This window comes from Danio rerio, chromosome 19, assembly GCF_052040795.2.
Source record: "Danio rerio strain M-AB ecotype USA chromosome 19, GRCz13ab, whole genome shotgun sequence".
Lineage (NCBI taxonomy): Eukaryota > Metazoa > Chordata > Actinopteri > Cypriniformes > Danionidae > Danio > Danio rerio.
This window is the reverse complement of record NC_141039.2, coordinates 35,697,983-35,712,159: the sequence shown is the minus strand read 5'-3', so window position 1 is coordinate 35,712,159 and position 14,177 is coordinate 35,697,983. Positions and strand designations below refer to the sequence as shown.

At 33.7% G+C, this 14,177-nt stretch overlaps 1 protein-coding gene across 37 annotated transcripts in view; it reads right to left on the bottom strand.

The window, feature by feature from the left end:
• Positions 1-10,751, bottom strand: part of runx1t1 (RUNX1 partner transcriptional co-repressor 1) — a 233,037-nt gene extending 222,286 nt beyond the window's left edge. For 19 of the 37 annotated variants that reach the window (XR_015516201.2, XR_015516204.2, XR_015516199.2 and 16 more), the window contains exon 1: positions 10,704-10,751. The gene's annotated coding sequence lies outside the window, so the exon portion shown is untranslated. Of the gene's footprint in view, positions 1-2,647; positions 2,714-10,703 lie in introns of all 37 variants that reach the window. The other 18 variants (XR_015516202.2, XR_015516200.2, XM_087295005.2 and 15 more) reach the window with 1 other exon arrangement.
• Positions 10,752-14,177: the final 3,426 nt, after the last annotated feature.

Here is a 14,177-nt window from a genome sequence, read left to right as displayed (position 1 = left end):
TGACATATACTTATTATGATTAGTTCTGACGATTACTATTAAAACAAATGTTTTCTGACTTTTAGGATTTTAACCCTTTAAATTACAGTTTGCTTGCGTAACGCTATTAAACAAAGTTGCAAATACCAAAAAAGCTAAAGGAAAATTTTGATTACATTACAAATCTAGATCACTAAAATCCTTGAAAAGTCAAGGATCAGATTATTATTATTATTATTATTATTATTATTATTATTATTATTATTATTATTATTATTATTATTAATCCATATTACTGCATTATTTTAATTTACTGGGCTACAAGGAAATTTAACAGACAAAAACCAATTTTTATTGTTTTTATTTTATGACAATGATTATTTACTCAGACCAAACAAACAATAACAATTTTAAAGCCTCCAAACAAAATGGACGTCTTTAAACAAAGCATGTAAATGACACTGGGATGAAAAACAGCAGTTTAAACACTTTTTTAATGGGTATAGATTTTTTCCCTGAAGATCCTTAGTGTAAATATAAAAAAACAAGTAAGAAATAGATTTGTGAAAGAAAATAAGAGTTAACTATTACAATTTCAATAAAAAAAACCTTATATATGTCAATAGCAATATACATGACAATGTATAGAAAAATACAGGCCAATAACACAGCCAAATGGTTGAATAGATGAAGGTTAAAAATATTCTCCACATACATCAATGTAGATTAAACTGTAATTGGAAAATGTGTTCTTGAAAGGGTACAAAAAGAACTTTTGCAAAGAAAAGGATTTACAGAGAAAACACTTGCGCTTGCTGGCCTTCTGCCCCAGTCATGACTTGAACAGGTAATTGCCCACACAAACATATAAACACAATACTTCAGTGAAAAGCCTGTTTTTCAAGGAACACATCTGGCTTTAACCCTGTAAGATTGGGGTTGCTGCAGGGGTCAAATAGTCCCGTAACAACCCTAGCAGGAGAAGCGGGCCTGCTGGAAACCTTCATAGGTTTGCTTGACGTTCTACGATAAAGGGAAGCTGATAAATGAAAATATTAACCTTTATTTTCAAATATCAAATTTTCAGGTTAAAACTTAAAATCTGAATAAGCACAAAGATCTTTAGATGCTTTAGCTGGTCATCATTTAAAGTTTTTTTAAACATCAAATTATTGATTTTCAAAATTTCAAACTACTTGAGAAATTTTCTAGTATTTGCAAGTTATACAAAATATCTTAACTAGTTTGACATAATGGACATTAAATGTACAATTATATTACAGAATAAAAAAATTGCTTTTTTTCAATCTACCAAAAAGTCTCAAAACATTGCAACTGTATTTTAAATAAATATTGTATTCATTTATTTGTATATATTTTTTTAAACCTGGCTCCAAATTGCAGTTTTAAATACAAATATGTTACTGAGAGGTATGTAATGATTTACCACGAGTCGGTTGGTAATTGATTAAAATATGTGGCGATTCAAACCGGTTAAAATGTTAAATGAATCGGGATATATGTTTTAAACAGAAGGGGCGCAAACTGTGTGCAAATACTATAAAAAGATTGTTTATATACACTCACAGAAGAACTAATATGTCAATATGATGCACATAAACCGTCAATACAGTGAAAACCTACAGTCACAGACGTCTGTATGCAAAAATCTATTTAAAAGCCAAACAACGCGGACTGGGTGTTTTTTTAGTAGCTTGTATAGTTCTTTTTTTATTTGTTTGTTTTTAAAATAGCAATTTAGTTAGGGCAAAAAAAAATACATTTTTTAAAATAATTTTGTTTTAAAATCAACACTAAATCGTAAATCGATTTGTGAGATTAGTACTGTGAATCGTATCAAATCGTGAATCAGGTGAATCGGTACATCCCCAATTACTGAGATTTTTTATTTCTTTTTTTGCTGTTTTGTTTTTTGAAAATATTTAAATTTGAATTTCTGTATACATCGTTCATATGTTTTTAAATAGCCGGACAAACAAAATTTAAATGTATAATTTTATATAGACATGTGAAGCCGGATTTATTTGATGACGAACCACACTGAAAAAAAAAATTATGAAATTTACAAACTTTTTTCACGGTAAGTGGTTGGAGACTATTTATATAGGCTGAATTTTAATAAATAAATGAATATTAAGTAATATTCAACCTAATTTGTTTGTTTAAATTCATCTTATATAGATTGCTTGCAAAAACTTAAAATTAGTAAATCCAATTAATTTTTTTTTTTTTTTGTGCAAAGAATTGAAAGATTAAAGTGCAAAAAAGAGCCAATAAAAATATATACGCCACGTCAGTTAGCAAAACATCACTCTTATTTCAATTTGTCATCAGTTCCCTGAACCTGTTAAATCCTTTAGACACTGTACATGGGGAAAGCGGAATTAAATCCAGCAAAGTCTAAAATACATCAGAACATGTGTGAACTCGCTTTCAGTCATGATATTTCAATCCTCAGAGGCTAAAATAAACACCAGGAGCATATTGAGAAAGAATTAAGGACAGATCTCACAACTATATGCATAAGCCTACAACACAAATGCTTTGTTCCAGCCAGTGTTTGCAGACAAGGCAACCTGGCAGCGGACCCATGTTTTCAAAGCATGAACTGCTAGCCTGGAGAAGAAAAAAAACTTGTTCTACTTACAGAGAAAAACAACTAGAGCTCCCTGATGTGTGTGAAATGAAAGTCTGACTCCCGGATGAAGGATCTCTGTTGTGAAAAAAAAAAAAAGTTGTCTCAAGTAATGAATGACTCCAATTGGTCAGTTATTTGTACTGAATCAACAACAGTGCACAACAATTTAAAGGGTGCATTGATATAAAAAATTGGGCCGATACCGATAACTCTATATTTGGAAGCCTATATTATATAGATTTATTATATTGATATGATTTTTCCAGAGAATGAATTTAAAAACAAAATGCAAAGATTTGTTTTAAATAATGGTTTAAATAATAGTGATGCATAAAACCCCAAAGAAACATTAACTCATTTCCTTTGGCTTAGTCCCTTTATTTTTCAGGGTTCACCACAGTGGAATGAACCACCAACTTATCCAGCATATGTTTAATGCAGCGGATGCCCTTCCAGCCGCAACCCAGTATTGGGTAACACCTGACTCATATACACACACTCATACACTACAGCCAATTTAGTTTATTCAATTCACCTATACTGCATGTTTTTGGACTGTGGGGGAAACCGGAGCACCCAGAGGAAACCCACGCCAACACCGGGAGAACATGCAAATTCCACACAGAAATGCCAACTGGACCCAGCTGGGACTGGAACCAGCGAACCTTCTTGTTGTGAGGCAACAGTGCTAACCACTGAGCCATCGTGTCAACCTCGAGGAAGCATCTAGATTAGGGGTGTCCAAACTCGGTCCTGGAGGCCCGGCGTCCTGCATATTTTAGTTCCAACCTGAATTAAACACACCTGAACCAGCAAATCAAGCTTCTGGCTATACTAGAAACTTCCTGAGAGGTGTGTAAAAGGAAGTTGGAGCTAAACTATGCAGGACACAGGCCCTTCAGGACCGAGTTTAGACACCCCTGATCTAGATTAAATTTTTTCAAAATCATTTACACACTGCGATTAAACACCCTAAACAAGAAGTCACTGAAAAAAAAAAAAAGTCTCTGAAGAGTTTGATTCTGATACTGTGATGAATGATTCCAATTGGTTGATTCTTTTTTTGATTCTTTTTGATTTGATTCTTCACAGCACAAGAAAAATATGGTTTAATTTCCAATTAATCAAATTGGAACAAACTAATATTTTGAATTTGAATCTTAAAAATATGCACAAAAAAAATGTTGTTGTTGTTTTTACACATTTGGAAGCTAAAAAATAAAATAAAAACTGATATGACTTTTGAACGATTATTAAAAACGAGGTTTACTTTAGAAGAACTCGATTTAAAAAAAAAAAAAAAAAAAAAGGTTATTTTTTACAAATCACTATGGTTAAACAGTTGAGTTTTACCATTTTTAAAAAATCCATTCACCAGATTTCTGGTCTAGAGCACTTTTTAGCTTTTAGAGTCAGATTAGACCATTAGGATCTTATACAAAAAAAAAAAAAAAAAGAGTCTTACCTATTTAAAGCTTGACTCTTCTATATTTAAATTGTGTACTACAACTGAAAGAAAATGAAAAGTTGCTATTTTCTAGGAGGTCAGTATGACTAAGAACTATACCTCTCACGAAAACACTTTGAAATAAATATAAAAATGGCAGGACTCCCTTCTTTTCCATTACAGGTTCCGTCGCCCTTCCTATACAATCCAAAACAGTCAGTTTATGTAGCAGTGCATGACTGTCAGATGCGCTTTATATTGATAAATAGATGCTGTTTCCCAAACCGATTTTGTACACACCATTTGAAGCAGAGCAAAAGTAGACACTCTGGGTTTTAGGTGGATGTTTGAACAAACATATACACAAACTAATAATAATAATAATAATAATAATAATAATAATATCTAAAAATGTTGATCTTGGTGGGTTTTCCTTTAAACACAACAAATTTTGTCTTTAAGCATAAAAACTTAGATCTGTGCATTTTTAAAGTGACACCTAAAGAAATCAAACGAAAAATGTAAAAGAGAGATTAATTTGTTGCTTTTTAATCTCTTATACAGTGCATCAGACCAGAGAATTTAGTTTCTTATGGTCTGAGAGTCCTTCGGATGCTTTTTGGCAAATTCCAGATGGAGAGTGGCTTCCGATTGGCCACTCTATAATACAGGCCTGATTGGTGGATTGCTGCACTGATGGTTGTCCTTCTGTAAGGTTCTCCTCGCTCCACAGAAGAACGCTGGAGCTCAGACAGAGTGACCATTGGGTTATTAATCACCTTCCTGACTAAGGCCCATCTACCCTGATTACTCCGCTTAGATGGCCGGCCAGCTCTAGAAAGAGTCCTGGTAGTTCCAAACCTCTTCCATTTACAGATGATGGAGACCACTGTGCTCATTGGAACTTTCAGAGCAGCAGATATTTTTCTGTAACCTTCCCTAGCCTTGTGCCTCAAGAAGATCCTGTCTCGGAGGTCTACAGACAATTTCTTGTCTTCATGCTTGGTTTGTGCTTTGACATGCAATGTCAACCCTGGGACCTTATTTAGACAGGTGTATGCCTTTAAATCATGTCCAATCAACTGAATTTACCACAGGTGAACTCCAATTAAGCTGCTGAAACATCTCAAGAATGATCAGTGGAAACAGAATGTACCTGAGCTCAATTTAGAGCTTCACAGCAAAGGCTGCGAATACTAATGTACATGTAATTTTACAAGTTTTTTTATTTGTAATAAATTTGCAACAGTAAAAAAAAATCTGTTTGTCATTGTCATTATGTGGTATTGTGTTTAGAATTTTGAAGAAATAAATGAACTGAATCCATTTTGGAACAAGACTGTAACATAAACAAATGTGGACATGTGAAGCGATATGAATACGCTATGATGCTACGCTACGCTACGATGATATCCCTTATTTTCACATCCCAATGTTGACAGGTATGAGCCGGACTAATTTCAGTTGCTGCATAATATCATTGCACGTGCTGCAGCCATGGTAAGCCATAACCCTTTTTTAAATCTTTTTAGCAAGATGCTAATGGTCTAATTTGATTCAGTGATTTATGCTAAGCTAAGCTAAAAGTGCTTCAACGAAACCCAGAGATTGGCTGAATATATATAAAAAGGTATTCATTCATACATTTTCTTGTCGACTTAGTCCCTTTATTAATCCGGGGTGGCCACAACGGAATGAACCGCCAACTTATCCAGCAAGTTGGATGCCCTTCCAGCCACAACCCATCTCTGGAAAACATCCACACACACATTCACACACACACTCATTCACTACGGACAATTAAGCCTACCCAATCCACCTGTACTGCATGTCTTTGGACTGTTGGGGAAACCGTAGCACCTGGAGGAAACCCACGCGAAGGCAGGGAGAACATGCAAACTCCACACAGAAATGCCAACTGAGCCGAGGTTCGAACCAGCGACCCAGCGACCTTCTTGCTGTGAGGCGACAGCACTAAATGACCCAATAAAAAGTGTAGTTTTCCTTTAAAATCTTAACTTCAAGAAAATCCAAGGAACCATCTAGATCTAACTTTCTCCAAAATAATTTAAGAACTGACTGAAAAATTCCAAAACAAACAAGTCATCGTTGCTGGTTCCACTTATAGTGAAAACAACTAGAGCTGCCTGATGCACGTGTGCGCAAAATTGGCACAACTAAAAACTGTAGTTGAAAACTAATGAGATCTTTTAAAGCAGTGAAAACATCCTCCTCGTGGTGCGGGGAGACGCTCAACACGGCCTCCTCAGAACGAGCCGAACAGATGACAGTTATTCCTCTCAGCGTTGTGCTCATTCCACAAAATCGAGCCAGATGTCTCCAGGCTGAGAAGCAGGTGGGCTAGAGCTGCTGCGCCACCCCGTGCTGGCACTGCTTCAAACCTGCTGGGTATAACCTTTAATTTGCATGCTTTTTCCTGGCATGTGGGCAAGGGGTGCCATCTGCCTGGGCCACGAGAGGACCCCGCCGTGTGTGTGTGTGTCAGTGTGTTTATGCAGGGGCTGGAAGGATGAGCATTGGAGCGACCCAGACCGCAGCACAAGGCCATACTGGTGGCCTGTCAGCTCTGCCCAGCAGAAACCTCCTCCCGGGCCCATATGGTCCATCCATGCGGATGTGCACACATCACACACACACACAGAAGCACAGGAATATTTAAAAACACATGCCTCAGCGCTCAAGACATACACTGAAGCTCTGATTAAGTTTGACCTTGCAGCAAAAGAAAGCTCCACCTGTTTATCTGCACAGCGCAGCATAAACAGAGATGCAAATATATTGCTTTCCTACGTAGTGTACATTACTCTGCTTGGTTAATCATGGTGTTTTATCATATGGATTTAGGGCTGGGCCGCTAAACGTTATCACATCCAATCGCGATAAAATTAATGTCGATAGCGATGATAAGCTAAGCACATTTTTACTTAATATTGATCTAAGAGCTAACCACACAGCAGACATACGCAACAAACAGAATTTTTGTAATTGTGTTGATATTAGAGATATGCTACGTCACCAAGTATTGTTTAGCGAGCTCAATTCACTTTTCTGCCAGCAGTACTTGCTGTTAAATTGTTGTTTATTTTAATTAATATTTTTACAATTTTCAATTTTGCTTGTGTACTGTATATAAGCTGTCATATACTTTTTCAGAATAATCTATTTTATACTGTATATCATAAGTATATTACAGAAAATTGAAATCTCCAAAAAAAATCTGAATAACGTGTAAACTGTTTTTTTAATAGACAATAATTAAAAAATTATTTAATGCAGTGCTTGATCTTTGTGGCTTTGGTCATTGTTTTGATACTCTTTTAAAGCTGGAAGCATTAACAACTAATCAAAATATATATCGTTATCGGTCAATAAATGAATTATCGAGATAGCATTTTTGCCATATTGCCCTGCCCTAGATGGAATGCAGTGCTAAAATGTTCTGAAATTAGTTTGATTAATTTACCATTTACTTATTGAAAAACATTGAAAAACCTTGCAACATTACTGGGAATTATTAAACACAATCTCACAGCAATTCGTAACTTGTTGATTGGTGGCTAATTCGTATAAATGTGTACAATCTAATTTGTAGGATTTATTTTTCCCTTAATGACAGTTGGGTAGTTGGGTTTAGGGGCGGGTTAAGTGCCACGCCTCCTCTTTAAAATCATTACATTTTCATACAATGACTGAACCGAATTAGCCACTAAAATGACAAAACATAAAATAGTTGTTTTCTTGTGAGATCAGGCTGGATTTATTACAAGACCTACAAAAAAAAAGGATAATCAATCACCTGAAGTTAACATGTATAGTTCTTCGCCCAATAAAAGGGTTAATGAAGGACTCCAATTGGTTGGTTCTTTTTACTCAGTGAACAACACAAATGCACACTAGACATGGGACAATAACCGTTTTCAAAGCATGCAGCGGTTTGGAAAAGACAAGGTTTTAAAACTACAAACCAAAATTTTATATTATAAATAATAATGTTGAGCAGTAATTACAACACCATGAAACCGTGATATTTTTATCCAAAGTTATCATACCATCAAAATCTTATATCGGCCTTTGCCTAATGCACACATTGTATTTTTTTACAGATGTAAGAATCCAATAGTGACACGCTGTTATAAAATATGGTATGATACCCATAATGATAACTCATTATTTGAAAGTCAAAAAAATATATATATATATTTAGGCGAACAAATGAATATCTTTATTTAAGTTTAAGTGAGCTTATAACAACCTCCCCCCAGGAAACTGCAAAAATATATTTTTTCTAAAAAAAAAAATGACACAACTGATGTCTATTTCTCAAGGTGAATAACTTCCAATGGCTGATAAGTTATTTTCTTAACACGCCAATAATGATTACATTGAAAATAAGCAGTTATCAGCAAATACCAATATTTTTGTGCATGTTTGGCTATTATTTACATGTGCATCAAAACATACATTTGAATTAGATAGATAACATTCAGTGTAAACTACAAAAAAAAAAAAAAAAATCATGTGATAATGTGCAAACAGTGATGTTTTCACATGAGGATGCATATTATATGCTTATTTTACTTGACAAACCAAAAGAACAATGGTGGATGACAGGTTGCATGTGTGTTTCTGTTACTTTGACTGACATGTACAATCATGGATCATTTTGACATCATTTGTATGCACAAATTTTACAAAACAAATAAGTTTACTATAATTTTTCATGGGTTTTTACAGACAGGAAAGTGTGGGGTACAGAGAAGAGGGGAATAATCGACAACGGACCTAAAGTCAGCAATCAAACTCAGGTTGCCGTGAGCACCTTAGTTCTATGTGTCAACACACTAACCACTAGGCTATTGGTGCCGACATAATTTTTAGTTTTTTAATTATATAATGTTCATTTACACAAAATGAACCCTCAGGTAACAATTACACTTCCAAAAACGGTGTACAACTTGTATAAAGCGTATAAGTGTAAGTGTCTACAAGTCTGAATCCATTGACCTTCCAATCATGATGTACTACACTAATCATTCTACACTACCACACATGGCCAAAACATTTCAGCCAAACTCCATCCTCACTTCTCAGATCCATCTTATACAACTCTGTCATACAATATGCACTGCCTTCAGCTCGGACAGCATTAATCAAACTCTACAACAAACCACATGCAGACACCAGAAACCATAATAACAGCTTCCATTTCTACTATCCAAGTGAACTGAAAAGTCACCAAACTGAAGAAATGACAAAATTATGAATTACACAGAACCAAATTAATTGTTTATATCTCCAAGGCAAACACTGCTGAAACTATGTAACTGGCGTGTAAAACAGAGTGAAGCGTTTTAGCAGATTTGAATGAACGCCTCTGGTTTTATAAGGGCCTTGTGTTTCGATTCGCCTGAAAGTCTTGTTTGTCCTCTCTCAATGAAGTGAATCCTGCTGCTGACAATCTCTGTCATCAGCGGCTTGGTTACTTGTCATTTAGCAACCGCTTTTATCTAAAGTGACTTCCAGTACAATAATGCCTGTAGTTTTTATTGTCTAACCATTAGCTTTCGATGATATGCAATGAAATGCAGATTTAATGAGTGTAAACAGCACTGTTTTCAGGCTCGAAAGGAGTGTTGTTTTTTTAGTGAAACATACTGGCGAACGGCACTTGGGCATAGTGCCACTGCTCCAGGTGGAGAGGCTGCTAATCGCGAAGGTGATTCCACAACAAGCTCGCCCTAATTTCTGACTCCAAATACATTTCACTCATTCAAATGAGTTTGTTTTCCACATGTGACCTACTTCTGGCAAACGAGCCAAATGCAAACAATTCTGTATTCATTAGTACAAACTGAATAACTTCACACTCATTGCACCTTGAATAATATTATAATTGACATGAATTGGAGTTGCCATTTTGTGATGTAATTTGGGAAAAAAATAAACAGAGCCGATCTCTGAAACAGAAACACTGGCACTGTGTGAACCGAAACCCCAGAAAATATGCAATAGGCAATAAAAAATAAATAAGGAATACGAAAGTTTATGCATGATCATGATCCTGTATATATTTCACTAATAAATATTTAAATCACATTAGAATCCATTAACAAAAATCAAACAGTTCAACAAATTTAAGTTAATTATGTTTATAAGCATAAATGATGCTTTAATCTTACATAACATTTTTATGAAGGTTATGGAGTGCAAGCAACACACATCGGCTTCTTTATGCTGTATTTGTAGGATTTTTGTTCATGAATATTTATTTATTAAAATGTGACAATAATTTGCCCACATTTGTTGACATCCAATCTTAAATCGCCTGACAAAAAAAGTGAACAAAACATTATGGTATGTTTGACTTCTCAAAAGGTTTCAAAGCCACACCTGGATGATCATTAATAATTATTTGCAATGATAGTTCCGTCACTCATTAAGAACCAACGTTTTAAATCACTAACAAACACGTTTTTATTTTTACCTCGACTGGAATTCAACACTAAAAGCAAAACACATGGATGGACAAAAAGAGCCAAAATAAAACATCAGTGTTAAATTTAACTTGTTAAAGTTGTATAAAAACGTGTAGCTTACTAGACGTTAAATGTCCTGCGATCGTTCACCCTGATCCAGTTTTCAGACGTCAAGCTATTAGCAAACAACGACTATTATACAACTGAAAGCCTATTCATTTAAACAGCGCCATCTGTCGGTCAAAACTTTCTTGACACATTAAAAAAATGATCGATTAAAGTTTTTGTTCCATACGCTCATGGTAACAAAATGTGGGAGAAAATGCTCGATCTCGACCGTATTATGGCTGTTAATGTAGCTTTAAAATACATAGATTGGTCCTTTATGATTCTATGTAGGCTTAGCTAGCTTCAGGAGTTTTAAGTGTACACAATAAAGTTTAATAAAAACAAACAATAAATAAATGTCTTATTTAACAAAACAAATCATCTTGACTTTCGTTTTCGCCGAAAGTTGTTAACATAAAAGGAAATAGAAATTCAAAGCATAATCCCACGTGACATGTTTCAAGTGTTCCAAAAATGTACCATAGGATTTTGTATTATTATTGAGAAAATCCTGACCTTGGCTGTTTATCTTTGTGCATGTCTACGCATTCATGAAACTCTTCACTTCGACTCATTCAGGAAAAAGCACATGGCAAAAGCATTTTTTATAAATCAAGATTGATAAAACCTGAAACACTAAAATCTAGACACTAAATAATACAAAATAATAATAATAATAATAATAATAATAATAATAATAATAATAATAATTTCCTTACTATGTTGCAAAGAAAGTGAAAACGTGTAACAAACATTTAGATATTCACAACAGAGAGTTACATGAATGGTACATGAATTAGGCAATTTTTTTTTTATAAAATAACTTCTTCACTAGGTTGCACAGAAAGTGAGAACTAAGGGTATGTTCACAACAGAGAATGTGTTTGAAGTTTTTGTTCCATATGCTCTTTGTATATGGTAACAAAAAATGTGGTAGAAAATGCTTGTGTTCATCCATATTATGGCAGTGAATATAACTTTAAAATACATAGAATGATATCATGTAGGCTAGCAATTACAGGTGTTCAAGGTGTACACAATAAGGTTTAGCTATAAACAAACAAAAAATAAATTCATGTGACTATAAGCATGGTGGGAAAAATAAAAACACAAGTTGTGCACTATTAAGAGAAATATAAAATTTATGTGATGAACCATTCATGTGACTCTCTGTTGTGAATATACCCTTAGTTCTCACTTTCTGTGCAACCAAGTGAAGTAATTGTATTTTTTAGTGTTTAGATTTTAGTGTTTCAGGTTTTATTAATGTTAATTTATAAAAATTTATAAAAACGCTTCTGCTGCGTGCTTTTTCCTGAGTGAAGAGTTTCATGAATGCGCAGACATGCACTAAGATAAACAGCCAAGGTCAGGATTTTCTCAATAATCATACAAAAACACTACTGTACATTTCACTTGAAACGTGTCAAGTGGGATTATGCTTAGATACTTTTGCATGTAAATATAAAAAAAGAATGTGAGAAAAAAAAATGTAGAGACCACTCAAATATTCTCATTTTTTCTGGATCTATGGGTATGGGTTTGGGTAAAATGTTTATATTTTTTATCCAAATTTCAAATAAGTCATTTAGAGTTTTGATAGGTTTCCTAGTGATGGGTTGCAGCTGGAAGGTCAGCCGCTGCAGAAAAACATATGCTGGATAAGTTGGCGGTTCATTCCACTGTGGCGACCCCTGATTAATAAAGGGACTAAGCCGAAAAGAAAAATGTAAAAAATTAATATGACAGTTTGTCAGAATAATGAATGTTTTTTTGCTTTGTTGTGATTAAAAATTATGGTTATTCCACCAAATATTGATTTATTAACTCTTCTAAAGTTAAAACATTGGTATTGTGTTAAAATGAATGCTGAAAATTTCTGATCTTTTTTTGTTATTTTAGCAAATAAAGCTCTTGATAGATTTATAAATACATAAAATAACCCTTTATGATATCATGTAAGCTAGCTATTTCAGGTGTTCAAGGTGAACACAATAAAGTTGAATTAAATACAAACTAAAAATAAATTAAATGCATTATTTAACTGCAACATCGTGAAGAAATTATTCTTATTTTTTAGTGTGATTTTAGTGTTTCAGGTATTATTAATGTGATTTACAAAAATGCTTCTGCCATGAGCTTTTTCTGAGTGAGCCGGAGTTGAGTTTCATGAATGCGCAGACATGCACAAAAATAAACAGCCAAGGTCAGAATTTTCTCAATAATAATACGAAATCCTACACTTAAAAAAAAAAAAAAAAAAAAAAGTTGACTCAACTTGTGACAAAATGTCCTGAAGTCTGTTGTCTAAAATTTTAAGTTGAGTGAACTTTTTTTTTTTTTTTTTTTTTTTTTTTTACAGTGTACTGTACATTTCCAAAACACTTGAAACATGTCACTTGAAACATGGTAGTTTTGCATATGAAAAAAAAAAAAAAAAAAAATTTCCCAGTCCTTCCCAGCTCCTTCCATGCGCCGCGAATTACACCACTTTCGCGATCGTAGTAGCCTATTGATAAAAACTTTACAGAAACAGACACAGACCTGTTAAGTCCGAAATCTTAAGTTTTAAAAGCCTGACACCACCAAATCAACCAACAGAAAACTTAAAAGGGAAAAAATCCATTGAAAGTAATAATTATGGGCAGGAGTAAAGGTGACACATAACAACAACTGTTTTGCTTTCTTGTATTTAAAAAATCTGGGTTATTTTAGCAAAAAATTATTTATTAACTCTGCTAATAAAGTTAAAACATCACTTTTGTAAAAGTAATATAAAAGTAAACATATATGAAAACATTAAATCTTATATGTTATTGTAGGCACAAACAAGCTATAAAAGACAACAAATGTAGTGAAACTGAAAAATATATATTGAATACACACATATATATATATATATATATATATATATATATATATATATATATATATATATATATATATATATATATATATATATATACATGCTTAAATATTTCAGTTCACTTAATTTACAATTCTTGTTATATATATATATATATATATATATATATATATATATATATATATATATATATATATATATATATATATATATATATATATATATATATATATATATAAATAACAAGTATCATTTAGACTTTGCAACAAGAAAATAGCATTTTTTTTTTTTTTTTGCAAACAACATCAAGTTAAAATAATCTCTTTTATTCTCTTCCTTCCTTTTTTCTCCTCAGAGACCACAAAAGTGAAAAGAAGAAAATGAGAAAGAGAGAGAGAAAAAGAGAGAAACTGAGACAGGGCCCTGCTGTGCAGTGCATCACAGCGCCTCATCATTGGGCTAATTATGATGAGTATTCTCCCTGCAGGCGTGTGGCTGTGGAAATGTACAGGCTTTGTTCTCCCACATCCTGATGGAGCTGATGGGGCATGGCGCGGCGTAGATGAGCAGCCCCCCGAATGTGCCACCAGGCTCCACACATGCAGAGAGACACACACACAC